Below are 14,812 nucleotides of genomic sequence, written 5' to 3'. Positions count from 1 at the left end.
TCATTTGCAATTTTCCTGTACATTTTTTTCATTCGACAACTACAAAGAGTTTTATAAGTAAATATACAAATACATGCAAAAAGCCAGCTAAATAAGCTCCTCCCCCTGCTCCTAATTTTTTGGTTGCTTCCGCCCCATGCCTCTGCACGACTCCCTGTTGGCTAAAAGGAAATTTGAGAGACTGCTATGCAGGACACCTTTTCCTTTTCATTTTCAGTTACCCTCTACAATTTTTTATAAGTATGTAAAGATATAAAAAAAAAAACACGAAGGTTTTTACAAGTAAACTGTTTTTTTGTGTACCAAAGTAAATATATACATATACTTTGTTCTAGCAAAATGGTGGCTAAGAACGACTGAATATATAAATACTTGGAAATAAACTGATGCTGTTTGGTTTTCCGTTAAAACATTACGTAAGAATGACTCGTGTCTGTTCAAATTGTGACAAAACCGCGTCACAAAGTCAAAGCAAAACAGAAAAAAGTGTAATTTTCATAACCAACTTACAATCTCCATTATAGACAGCAACAAGGGCCATTGCGTCACTGCTTGATGGTGTAATTATCCTTCCACTGAGCACTGGCATTCATGGGTTATTTCTTTTACTTTTGACATTAGAACAGCTTTGGAATCTCTAGACTTAAATGGGAGCTCGAAGAAAGTACAGATTTCCTTAAGCATGGAAACAGTATAGTAGTTCAATTTTTCCTTCTTGACGTAGTTTTACAGATCATAAAAGTCATAGACAATCGGATGCATTTAGCCAATTTCTGTTGCAACTGATTCGACGATGGCCATGTGACTCACTTCTTTCTCGTCAATTAATTCCTCGTCAGATTTATCGTCAACCGCGGTGCTTGGAGACGGACCTCCCCGTCTCCTTCTCTAGGAGGACAAACGGGAGAAAAATCCGTGTATTTGGGCTTTGGTTAGCCACTCTTCCCGGGAAAACAGGCGCTCCCCGTTTTCCCCCTTCGCTTTCCTCATATCTTGCGAGACTTTGTCGCGGATCCTCTCTCCTTCCACATTGTTCACCAATTTCAAACGGGGAGGTGAGATACTGCCTTACTTTCTCTGAGAAGCGAACAGCGCCACCTTTTGGCTTATGAAGTGCCCATCCTTCACTTAAACTCGACTGGAAAGGTTCGCTACCCTGTCTCTCGATAACATTGGTACTGTCGTCTTCTGAAAGGGTAAGGGGTGAGAATTTTTCAACCCAGCCTCGTTTGAGTTTGTCCTACACACTCTCTGTATGTTGTCCAACAGATATGTGCAGCTCCATTTCTTCGACAGATTTGAATTTCCTAGCACATGCTGGTTCTGGGCATTCCAACATTAACCCCAATTCACTGCTGCTTTCCGCATCACCACTGTCATGCGCGATTGCATGCGTTACTCTCGGAGTGAAGCCAAAATTCTCCTGTTCTGTTGTGAGATCGCTGGCACCTTGATGCTTAATGTAAATTTCATCCCACCGAATGAGTTTGCCAGGGCTAACTTGGAATGCTTTCCACACTCTGAGCCCGTCTTGTTGATATGAAAAGTCGTGCATGGCACTGAATTGCTGGAGTTTCTTGATATCTAAATCTTTCTTGGTTTCATTTACGCGGCATACAGCTGCGGTACATCCTTGAACTGGCCTTTCTTTGAGCGCCGTTCCGTATCACTGGCAGTGAGAACGTCATGGCCCTCGTTAGAGTATCTCCTTATGGTACCTTTCAAAGGGCATAGGATCCTGTCGCATACGTCTTTTCCAGACTGCGGCTCAGAAAAGTCGTATCTCTGAAGTGACACACCTACACGCTCTCCAACATCACGGGCTGCAACAATAAGCTGGCTATTGTGGTAACAGCCGACTTCATCTGATTTGAGGCAAGCCTTCTTTACCTTTGATGAGCGAACGGTGATTAAGAGACTCTCCAAGATGCACAGCACAGAGAAACAATCCTGTGAACAGCTGTTGAATAGGTGGTTGTAGAAGGAAACGAAAAAATTCCCTTTTCCATCACTCATGATAGCACAGTTAACGTGCCAGTTCATTCCCCTCTTAGCATACCAATCGCACTGCTTTTCACGAAGTCGCCGCTGTAAGAACTTCATTGCCCAATCGATCACTATAAACACTGAATCTTCTGTCAGGTTTTGTATGAAGCTTTGTTTTGCGATCTCTGGGTTTCGCATCGGAGAATATGCCATTTCCATTCGTTGATGAAGTCCATGGACTTTCCAAAGTCATACAGAAGATTATCATGTTGTTCTTTGGAGTACATCGAAGAGCAAAGTTCATTGATTTTTCCCTCCACGGATTGAAAAACAGTCTTCAGTTCCTCGCAACTGCCACACTTTGATAAATGTTCATGCATGCAAGCACTGGTGTTCGAAGTCTTCATCAACGGGATCACTAAGAGCGAACTTCCTGCAGTGATCTGCATAACGGCTGTCTTCGTCGCGACAATGAACGCGGTACTCAGTTTTTAGGTAGCAATTCGCCTTCTTTACGCGGTTCCTAACCTGTGAACACCAATCCTTGCTCACTCCGTAGTCTTGCTCAAGTTGTTCAACAATTTGGGTGATTCTTTGGAAACCTTCGGCACCGTCAGCGGATACATTGTCCAGTCCTTGCAAAGACTTACCCTGAGACGGTTCCCTCACTTGAAGGACGCGGTACATTGTTGCACGACTTAGTGGTTGAAAGCCATCATCTTCACAAAATGCCACATACTTATACCACTGATGACAAGCAAAAATTCATATGGGTACCCAGGTTAAAAATATTTAGATAACTCTACTAATTAATACCACTTCTAATTTAGAGGATAAAAGTTATCAGAATAAAATAAAAGTTGTCTGTACGACGAAGCATGCCTTCACTGTTTAGACTGAGAGTCCTAAAGCTTTTTTAGCATGTATTCGAATATCTTATAACGATAAGCCCGCCACCCACCCCACCCCGCGCCGTACTGTTTTTAACTCGGCGGCAGGTCAGCGGTCACGTTTATGAGGTAAACATGGCGATCACTTCCTGATTACCGTCCTTGTCACATGCCATTAGGGACAGCGCGTCTCCCAACCCCAAAATGCATCGGGAACGAAAGAATATCGAGATCGAAATGTATTGTGGGCCAAAATATAACCAGATAGTGGGAGCCTGGTCTCTAACACTTGAACGCCTGGTTGATTTCAGCTTTAAAACGCAGTTAGCGACCACCAGCCCACGTTTTCTCGAAATATTTCTGAAAGGAAACACAAATTATCCCTCGAACGTCTCAGTCACAGAAATTTTTGCTCATCAGATCGGTTGTGCACCACGGTATTTATTATCTTGCAATTCATTGACCTATTTGTTACTAGTAAACGAACCTTAGCTTGTGTTGTGTATGTAGAAATTATATGTAGTTTCTTTAATTTGATTAACAATAATCATAACGGCTTGTCGTGTATTTAATGCAGTAATACAGAATTTCATACCGTAATCCCATTATAATTCCACACACATACCAACATTGAAAGCCTGAAAATATATAATATAATATATAATAATATTTATCTGTTTTTTTTGTTTCTGCATGTAATGTTTGTTTCAGATTTGTTGCTTAAAAGCAGTAAAAACTCTAGAACAATATGAAATAACTGTATGACAATATTGAAATGACAGTAGATGTCAGACATGTACTCAGAGTCCAATTTTCCTTAGAATGTTACTCGAGCCATGTATGGCAAAAAAATATTAAATTAATAGTAAACTTGTTGCAAAATCAATATAGTTCGCACTGTGCCGTTCAGTACTTACATGTACATGTACATACATATATCTGTGGTGGGGATCAAGTTGATAAAAATCCTACGGAAATGAGCTGATTGATCAAATATTTATGCAAAGCACGATGCCCAGTATTGTGATAGCTCACTGAAATTAAATGTGTGAAACGCAAGACTAGTTTCACCTCATGCCAATAATGATTTCACATGCTTATCCCTGATCCCTGTTCTATTTTACAGAACATCAAAAACATGGTCTAATATTATTATTAATACAAGCTGCTGGAATGGTCTTGAATGACTGCTCTGTCCTTTTTTTGCTAATAACAAAATGATTTCAATTGAAAGAGACCTCGCATGTTCCATATGGGTCGTCCAGAAACAGTTAGAATCAGCTTTTAAAATTTCCCTAGTCTGACCTGTAATGATTTCATATATTTTCTAGTGTGAAAATGTTTCCTGTACTAAATGCTCTAAATAATGACATCATCTTCTCTATTTAGCACAGCATCAAACAAACAATTTTGCCAAGGGACCTGTAGATCCAGGTTTTCATTATCCCTGGTGATCTTTTTCATTTTGATCGAAGTAAATTATGATGATGTTCTTCACAATGAGGAAGCTAAAGACCTGTGGATAACATAAGCCAATATCATAAGCCAATATGGCAGTAGCCTGCTAGAAGGCTAGTGTCAGGTTGCACAGTTATCTCTAGCTGTTCAAATCGTCATGAAAACATGTACAGCCTGCTACTGATCATATCACAAGGGCCATTTTAAAGATGAAAACTTAGGTCAAAAGGTTTCTAAAAGCACTCTTCTATCTTTGTACTACACTAACCACATGTCAGTGTAGTGACATGTCAGTGTCATCATGTCAGTGTAGTGCATTTGGTTCATGTTAGAAGGAGTATTCCTTTCCAACATTGTTGTCTTTCTGTTGTTAAAGGATTTTGTGTTTGCAAACATGTGTTGTAAATATCAGAATAGTACTGGAAATGGGTCATGAAATAGGGTTTTACACATAATGCTCAAATTTGTTGTCATTATGCAAATGCTTGATGATCAAAAAATCTCACTATATATTATGCTCAAAAGACATCGGCCAGTTTTTGTCACTGTTATTCCCACGTAATGCTAGATTCTTTTGCCTCGCTATGATGCTCAAAATAATGCCAGCACAATGTGTAAAACTATATAATGACCACTAATGGGGGTGAGGGAAAGATGGAGTGGTCATCAGTGGAAGTTGTGGCACTTCCACAATAAACAAACTAAAAATTTGTTTCACACTGACAAGAATACGGCTTCGTCTCTGCTCATGGGCGACACAAAATATAACCAGTATTGGGTCAGGTGTTGCAAGAAGATCGATTCTTTGATCACTGGACCCGTTAACCATCAGAAAAGAGGGCTGTGCAAGGCTACCACAGCTGTGTTCACCAGAGTAATAACTCCACATATATCAGTGCAACTCTGCAGGGAATAGTTACGGCATCGCCAGTCACATTCATGACCCTGCCAATTAGTCGCACTGGGAGAGTGGGCAAGCACCAAATGACTCTTTTTGTGCGTTCCAACTTGTGGAATGTACCGTACAAAATCATTGACGACATCAATGATGTCTGGGGGAGGTTGCCAAGCCAGCATCTTACAGTATATGATCTTCATGAAAGGTCGCAGCTCAACATCTACCAGTACCCAATGATTACCACCATTTTGAGGGTTGCCAATGAAAGTTTTGCCATTCCTTTGTCCCACATTCAGAGTGAAAACCAGCCTTTTTAATGGTCCAGGGTTAAGTAACTTAGCTTTCCTCATCATCTCATTGTAGATATTAACAACGACATTGGGCATGGTAGCATGGTATCGTTTTGCATGTCATTAAGCTGTTTTAAAACCCATGTGACGTGATCAGTATAGACCCAGCCTTGCATTCCCGATGCAGCAAGACAGGCAAGCTCATCTGCAGTCAATCCTGTTAATTAGTAACAACATGATATACTTTTCATCAGGCTTTATTAAATATTTTCTAAGGGAGTGGGGTAATAGACCTCAAAAAGTGGAGTTGGAGTTGGCTGCTAGCGGACAAAGATGTATATAAGATTATAAAGTTCTAAGCGTCACTGGTTTCTAATTCAACAAAACTGTGATACTGTATTGGAGATGGCATCCCCCCAACCCCCCCCCCCCAACCCCCTTTCCACCCTTCGACACCATGTCTAAAACCCTAATCGCATTTTTTCAGCTACAAAATAAGCATATCCCATTTTCTATTTTACATCATTTTACTTTTTCGGGCCCGTGCACGCATTTTCGTTTTGTTTATTTTCAAAATTACATAAACTTTATTGCATATTTTAGCCGGTTCCAGTACTAGTTCAGGATATACCTGGAAAAATAAGCCTACACATCACGACATCACTCCACATGAAGTCATTTCTTAATTTTTCTTTTAAAAAAACTTACCATAACTTGGTAGCATATCGTCAGTAGGATTGTCCCAGATCATGGCTTTGAATTTGTCGATCGATTTCTCGCCGAGTTTTGGGCTGGCGAAAAGCTTTCGAAAACCACCTCATCTCAGTGTTGTAAGCACTGGGTTTGCCCTGTCGACGGCTCAACTTTGCAAGGATCATTCTATACATAAATATTGAACAATGCTTGGAGCAATTCAAGTGAAAAATTTTATTCAGGATTTACTGGGTTCCCGCTAAAAATGATAAAATTAACCAGGCCTACTAATGTTAGAGACCAGGTTCCCGCTGTCTTGTTATATTTTGGTCCATAATACATTTCGACCTCGATATTCTTTCGTTTCCAAAGTATTTTGGGGTTGGGAGACGCGCTGTCCCTAATGGCATGTGTCCTTGTCGATCAGAAAATCAAAATACCAGCGTGATATTGTCTCGAAGATGAAGCAGTTATGTTATTTGATTTGTACTTCACATTCGAGTCGAAGCTTAGGTGGCACAGGTTATTTCTTACGGTGGAATCGACGAGGGGAATTCGAACACTAGTTGTAGTGTTTGAATTGTTGGAAGAAATGGTCGCATGGAGAGGTAGGAATGGTAAGTCTAACGAACAATTTCAAATTTTGCCGCTTGAATTGAAAATAAAGTTCATTTGAATGCTTTCGTATGTATTTCTGACGGTTTTAGATCTACCTGCTCAATTTATATCTGCTAAGCTTCATGTTGACAAGTCCCTCAAAATGGCGGCCAAACTTGGAGATTGCCGAACATTAGGTAAGTTCACGGAGTTATAAAGTTTTAGTAAAGGTCGGGCCGCAAAGTTTTTTTTCTGTAGTTACCTTTTCTATGGCACCTACTTCCTAGCTATGTTAGTTGGATAAGTTAAGAACGCCTCACTTTTTCAAAAATTTACCTTGAATTTGATCGGTTTTCGCGTGTGTGACTTAAGCGAACCGATAAGGTGTCACTCAAGTCTTCCTGTTTGCTTGATTGAAACGTGATGTTCATGAAAGTAGCCTCGATGGATAAGATAGAGTTAATATACATGGCTGTGGTATTTGTTCTTTGCTGAGTCCCGTAGTTTTTCGTAAATTGTCCTCCAAAGTTGTCTCAAATTAAAGTCTTAAAAAGTGTCACGACAGGCCTTCGCTCGAGTGAAATTTAATTTCCGTAAAACACTGAAAAATAAAGAGATCAGATCAAACGGATTGTGGTTTTAGTATAGGTACATAAATGTCTTACAACACACAAGAAATGAGCTAAATCTGTGTCTCAAGCAAAATCGACCGGACCGCTCTCACAGAGACACTCTCTTAAAACTGGAACCCAGACACCAAAGGGACTGTGTAAAATTAATTTAAGCTTTTAATTATTGCTGCAGACATATTAATGATTTAATTTTTGGGAAGTTTCTTTGTCACATAACCCTTCCCGACGGCAAAAGTGAATCGTTAAGCAGAAGAGCCACTGAGTCTCCTTAAAGTCTAATTTCTAATGAATTTCAATTTTTAACTTGACATCAAGAAGCCTTAAGTAATATTTGAAGAGTTTCCATACCCCAAACCCCTTACAATATGCCGGTGAAGACACACTCGGAAACAAAAAATAAAGGGGAAAACTAGCCAAACATTTAAGTTGAAGTTTCTGGACGTGCCGTTAGCTCACCTTCTTGTTTGTTTATAGGACCTTTTTATAACTGGCTGCCAATTATAAATTCTTTTGGAAGTGTTAAATATTGAACTGACTAATCTCGTTTTTGAATTGATAATTCAAAAAAAGGGCCTATTCTGATGGGAGCAACAGTCATTGATCCGTCAGTTTGAATTGCAATCACTCTTGCGTAAAAAACAAGTTTCAAGTTACTGTAGTACCATTCGGTACAGTGCCAACGGGTAAAACCTGTGACGGAGTAACTGCAGAATACCCGGCCACTCGAAGCTTTTACCCCTTAAAAACATGGATACGCGGCTACGCAGTTTGTGCACATTCTTTCTTCTATTCACGTTTTTAGAACGAGAAATAGACACACTACATTGTTACGCGGCTACACGGCTACGTGGCTACGTGGCTACGTGGCTACGTGGCTACGTGGCTATGTGGCTGCGTGGCTGCGTAGCTACGTGGCTACGTGGCTACGTGGCTACGTGGCTACGTGGCTACGTGGCTACGTGGCTACGTGGCTACGTGGCTACGTGGCTACGTGGCTACGTGGCTACGTGGCTACGTGGCTACGTGGTTACGAAGCCAAGTAGCCACTTAGCCACGTAGCCGCGTAGCCACGTAGCCACGTAACCATGTAGCCGCGTTCGTTCAGAGTATTTTAGAAATACCCTAACTGATGAGATCCACATGGAGGATCGAAACCGTGGTCTTGCCTGAACTAAGCCCGGAACTAAGCCGAGCAATGGCATATACAACACGCAAAACAGTCAACAGACTTGCGCGTAAACAGCTACATTGAATCATGTGGTGCTTGAACGAACAAAATGCCGAATAAACCTATACATCGAGCGACATAAGCTCGATCAGATAGATGGAAGAAACATATAAGAATGTCTCTAGACAAACGTATAGCTTTCTCGAACTAAAGCTACGGCGTCTCCGAAGAAAAACATGCGATGACAAATAATATATAGATTTAGCCAAGCCTAAAAGCGGAGCTCCTCAGTTATTTAATTGGATGTTGTTAATAATTAAAATTATGATACATTGTAGTCACCATCTGCCTTCTCATTGGCTAAAAAAAAAAAAAAAACTTCACTTAATTCTGGGAAACAGCGCAACCTACAGATTATTCACTAATCTGCTAGCAGATTAGTGAATAATCTGTAGGTTGCGCGCGCCATGCATGATTGTCAAGTTCACGGACAGCGAAGTAAGAACATGACTTGTCGAAAATAAACTGTGTTCGGTGCTATAATGCGTTTGTCGTTATTTTCTTTAAAACAATGTATAATAAAACAATTATTAGATTCGGTTTTTGTGATATCCAAAATAATCAAGGTCTCGGTTAGTGTTATCAGCTTCACTTACCTCGACCTTGATTCTTCCGGATATCACAAAAACCTCAACCAATAATTGTTTATAGTCCAACTTGCACGGCATTCTCGTTGGATTACACTGTAATGCAAATAAAGAAAGCTAAGCATTAAACTTAAAGGGCTATTGGGCTGAATTGTATGCACTAAATAAATCAACGTGTGAGAAGAAGAGAGAAAGGGTTTTTCTGTATTGAACACATTCCTCGTGTGTGCGGCCCCACGCATGCCATACCGAAAATCGTGGGAAAGAACGCAAAACAAATAAGCGCGCGAGCGTGACTGTGAGCGTGACGTGCGAGCGACGAATGGCGATGCCGCGAGCCGCTAGCAGCCGTCTTCCGATGTCCGCGCTACTAACGGCTCGCGGCATCGTTGCTCGCACGTCACGCTCACAGTCACGAGTCACGCTCGCGCTTACCTGTTTTGCGTTCTCCCCCATGGATTTTCGAGGAAGAGAGAGACTACTCGCAGTCTAGGTGATGTGATAATGAAAACGAAAATTGAGCCTTAATTCATGGGAAGATTTCAGGGTAACTTAAGAGGTCACCCCTTCCCCCTCCCCCACGACTTTTTTCTATCTAGATCTCTTCGAACGTTCGTTACACAAATCGTCCCATGTTGGGTTGCCCTTCAAGTAGCCCTGCGCCTGCACTCAGCGGATTTTCCCCTCTCGAAGAAGGGCCGAGGAACACTGGGAACAAGACATTAATTCGCCGCTCGTGGCCAGTTAACCCTGCAAAACACGTCGGATTTAATCATTTTGATCAGAGTTTTTAGGTTTCAAGTGATTTTTCCTCTTTATTAGGTATCGGAAAAATTAATGCTCAGTTAGAAACATGTCAGATCATAAGCAATGTGTTCACGAAAAGTCTAAGGGACCGGTCATTATTTATCGCCTGGGGGCGGGGGGAGGGGGGGGGGGGGGAGGGCGGAGGATTTTTTGGGGGATCACATGATTTTCTGAGAAACGGAAGGGGGGATCAGGCGTAATTGACAGGCACAAAGGGGGGAACCAGAATAAAAAAAATGGAATTTCTGGTGGCGGTGGGATCTCCATGAATATTTAACATATAAAACCATGTCAAATGATCGCCTCCTTTTTACGAAAATATGCTATTTAATTATATAATAAAATAATCAATTGTTGTGCATGTAGTATCAGTGACAATAGATTGAAACTGTTTAATTTTTAATATTTCAAATATCAAAGTTCCATGTTTCAAATTCTTTTATAGAGAATCGAATAGAGTCAGTGGAAAAGAGTTAATGGAAAAGTTCATTGAACGCGGCCGAACAACGCGGAATTATTAAAAACAACAACAGCATCAAGAAAAAATGCACATATATCATAAAATGTGTTTTTTGTGTGTGACTGTTTCACCATCCTGTTCCCATTACGCTTCCATGGCAGACTCAGCCCCCTCATCCAACTCTTGGACTGCTTCTTCGTCAGTCTCATCGAGAGAATCTTCCCCCGAGCTTAACCCTTTACCACTTTCCTTGAGACTGGTCTATACCATCTCCATATTATGGGCTAAGTCTTTGTCAAAAACGCCTTTTTCCAGGAGCCATAAGAGTGGGTCCAGATGGAGACGCCTAACTAATTTCCCGGTGAACTCTGCATTAATTGCTGTGACGCTTGTAAAATTCTTGTTGTTTTTGAGCGAATCAAAGACCTCTTCAGTTACCTCTCTTGAGGTAAGTTTTTCTAGAAGCATATATGCCCTCTGCTGTAATCTCTTCTCCTTTGTTTTTTTACCTTTCTTTTGTTTTCTTTTTTTCTTCGCGATTGCTTATCTCTTCCGAAACGAGAGGGAAACTTCCTCTTCAGGTTTATATGAGTAGTCGTCAGCATATTGGAGGCTTTCTGGAGTTCTTCGTACAGCACCTTCACTCGTTCTTGAGCTTCTTGAAAATATTTAAGCTCGTCGCTTGCAAACGTCTTCGGGGTGTGGTCTTCATGAAAGAGCCCCTTTCGCTTCCTGTCAATAATACAATGTCGAGGAAAAGCATGTCATTGAATACCTTAGTCATCTAAATGATATAAACATCAGGAAGGATATTAGAACAAGGGAGGCTAACGGAAAAAGAAGATTAGAAGACGAGTTAACATACAAGGATTACAAGTGGGGCACACTCATTGAGAATGGAAAAGTTGAGAAGCTGAAGGTGAGACAGCTTGACCTTTACCTTAAAGAACATGGCCTGACCACTGTTGGTCTAAAGCTGGACAAGATAAAGGCAATTCGCTGTCATTACTTCAGACAAAAAAGTACAGGCAGTGGAAATGAGTTGTCCAGCAGTGAAGAAGAGAGTGAAGAATCAGAGGCGGAGTCTGATGACGAGTTGTTGATAGCGGCGTTGTGCCCCTATCAATAAGTGATCATTCACTAATTTATTGTATAGTGAAAGCTGGTGTTCCAAAGGCCACACCAAGGACAATAGAATATCGGTCATACAGGGGATTTGATGAAAATTCCTTCATCCAGGACTTAAATAATGTTCCGTGGCACATTGTTGACGATAAGAACAATGTCAACGACGCAGTCTTGACTTGGAACAAATTATTTACCGAAGTTGTGGATTCTCGCGCACCGCTTAAAAAGCGCCGAGTAAAGGGCACGACAGCTCCTTGGATGAATAATAAAATCGCTGAAGCGATGCGCGATCGCAATTATCATCTTCGGAAAGCACAGAAATCAAATTCTACATACCATTGGGGAATGTATAGAAAGTTGCGAAATTTTGTGAACCGTGAAATTAAGTCCTCGAAGTCAAATTACTATTGCAACCTAATTGAAGAAGGTAAAGGTGATTCCAGCTTGGTTTGGAAAGCAGTGAATGAAGCTTCCTCACGCAACGTTAGCTCATCCATCCCGCAGTGTATAATTTCAAGTGGAGTACAATATACTGACCCCAAATCCATCGCTACAGCTCTGAACGATTACTTTGCTTCTGTTGGAAGATTGTTGGCAGAAAAACTCTCTCAATCTCTCAATTATGTAAATCCTGTGAAACTCAATGTTACTGAACCAGCCACGGATTTTTTTGATTTTTTTGAGTTAAGACCCGTAAGCCATTCCTTTGTTCTGTAACAGATTAGTGCCCTTAAGCGCAACAAGGCCATCGGGTTAGACAGAATAAGTGCCCATTTACTGAAATGTGCTTCTCGAACTATAACTCCATCAATTACGAAATTGTTAAATTTGTCAATTGCAACCAACGAGTTTCCTAACATCTGGAAATGCGCTAAAGTCACAGCACTTTTCAAAGCCGGTTATCGTACTAGCCCGTCTAATTATCGTCCTATTTCTATTTTACCAACTCTCAGTAAAGTCCTAGAGAGGGCTATGCATCATCAATTTTATCAATATCTTAACCAACATAACTTACTCAACGAAAAGCAATTCGGTTTTCGGCCTAAACATTCAACAGTTAGCGCTGTTTCTAGTTTTGCCGATGAAATTCTATTAAATGTGGAAAGGGGTAAACTGTGTGGAGCCGTATTCTTGGACCTGTCCAAGGCCTTTGATACGGTCGACCACACAATTTTGCTACGAAAGTTGTCGTCTTTTGGGGTAACTTCTGACACGGCTAAATGGTTTGAGTCATATCTTAATGGACGAATGCAATGTACATCTTGCGGTCCGGAACTGTCCGATTTGTTACCTGTTACGCATGGCGTACCTCAAGGCAGCATACTGGGCCCTTTGTTATTTCTTATATATATAAACGATTTGCCCACTGTCATCAGGCACTCGGAGGTAGCCCTATATGCTGATGACGCAGTGCTTTATTGCTATGATTCAAACCCAGCTAGTCTAGAGATCGCCCTAAATGCCGACTTGTATTCTATTGCTATCTGGTTAAATGATAACAAACTCACTCTTAATGTTGATAAGACCAAAACAATGCTTATTGGTAGCGATTCCAAGTTGCGCAAGTTAAAGAGTCTCTCGGTTTCTGTTCTTGATAATCAACTCGATAGTGTTAGAAATTTTAAATACCTAGGGGTTGTATTATCCTCTAACTTTACGTGGACCGAACATGTGGAACATGTGACATCTAAAGTGAACCAGAGACTAGGTCTTTTGCGTAGGATTAAGCACTTGTTGCCGTATAATGCACGCCTTCTTTATTACAATAGCCTTGTTCTTCCAATCCTTGATTATGCTGATCTGGTATGGGGCGATAAGGATAACGCTGTTTTAATGAACAACCTGCAGGTGTTGCTAAACAAGGCGGCAAAACTTGTTCTAAATAAACCATTGTATTCTTCTGCAACCGATGCTCTCAGTCAGCTTGGCTGGTTAAATTTAAATCAACGCAGACACTTCCATCGCTGCTTGTATGTTTATAAATGTGTGAATGAATTACATCTCACAAATTGGAATTATCTAGAAATAGCGATGTCCATAGATATAACACTCGCTCCAAAGATCATCTTAGACTTCCAACAGTAAAACGGAACTGGGGTAAACAGAGAACTTGTTATCATGCCTTTAAAGACTGGAATGCCTTGGACAGTGACTTGAAGAACTCTGACACCATATGTCAGTTTAAAAGTATTTTTTTTTAATCTATTAGTCTATAATTTACTTTTGTATTTTTAACATATTTTTTAATTTGTGTATTTATTTTTTAATAATTTAATGTTATTTTGGATCGGGACCTTTCTGTAGATCACCTACGGGTGAGAAAGCTTCCCGTTAAAATATCATTATTACGAGTCAGATGACGACGAGAATACCGAACAAGATCTTGTCATTGCTGACCTCGATGAACAGTCAACTGGTCGTATACCAGATCTAACTTTTGTACCAGATGAGTAAATAGCTGTAGTCACGGTACAAGCACACACTGAATGAAAAGCCAAAAAAGCAAAAAGAACACAAGAAAACAAGAAAAAGTGGAAAAAAACAAAAAACAAAACAAAGGCTGATCTAACACTACAGATCAACAGAATAGTCGTCTCATTTCGCTCATTTTTGCCCTTCCAGATGGCCGAATTACTGCTGAATATGACCTGCTGATAGGTATTTGGTGGACTCTTATTAAATTTGCACTCTATTAAAAAAGTAACTTTGCACTGTTCAACCATTTGAGATTGTTATATTGCTGCATGTCAGCTGACAACAGATAATGAGATCCAGACTAGAAAAAGACACGGATCAAGAGACACTTTTGAGACTGCGGATAAGGGCCTCATTATACTGTAAGTACATCATAGATTGAAATTCTACCGGAATGTTAAAAAACACTGAATATACACCTCAAAAGTTGAATATGGGTGCGAAGACATGGCATCGGGGGGGGGGGGGGAGATCACGACAGCTGTCAACAGTGTTGAGGGGGGATCACTTCGGTGATATAACATTTAAAGGGGGGATCGGCTAAATTTCGCCGTGTTCAGCCCAAAATACTCCGCCCCCCCCCCCCCCCCCCCCCACCAGGCGATAAATAATGACCGGTCCCTAACAAGATCCGCAACAGAAAAATTCGAAGTTGAACGCCATGAAATGTTGACACAAGAATA

The 14,812-nt window shown here is 40.8% G+C and overlaps 1 long non-coding RNA gene and 2 pseudogenes across 1 annotated transcript; 1 reads left to right on the top strand and 2 right to left on the bottom strand.

The window, feature by feature from the left end:
* Positions 1-617: 617 nt before the first annotated feature.
* On the bottom strand, positions 618-2,199 carry LOC149117213 (uncharacterized; annotated as a pseudogene).
* Positions 2,200-4,712: 2,513 nt separating this feature from the next.
* Positions 4,713-6,458, bottom strand: LOC149117212 (uncharacterized). Its single transcript, XR_016205590.1, has 2 exons — positions 6,231-6,458; positions 4,713-5,739 (listed from the first exon to the last, which is right to left on the bottom strand). It is a non-coding gene; the product is annotated as an uncharacterized LOC149117212 (long non-coding RNA).
* A 6,685-nt stretch (positions 6,459-13,143) lies between these two features.
* LOC149117211 (uncharacterized) lies at positions 13,144-13,872 on the top strand (annotated as a pseudogene).
* The last annotated feature ends 940 nt before the right edge of the window (positions 13,873-14,812 follow it).

Source organism: Orbicella faveolata, unplaced genomic scaffold (genome assembly GCF_042242905.1).
Source record: "Orbicella faveolata isolate gen_17 unplaced genomic scaffold, um_ofav_v1 contig_12, whole genome shotgun sequence".
Lineage (NCBI taxonomy): Eukaryota > Metazoa > Cnidaria > Anthozoa > Scleractinia > Merulinidae > Orbicella > Orbicella faveolata.
The sequence above is the reverse complement of the archived record's forward strand: the minus strand, read 5'-3'. Positions and strand labels throughout refer to the sequence as shown.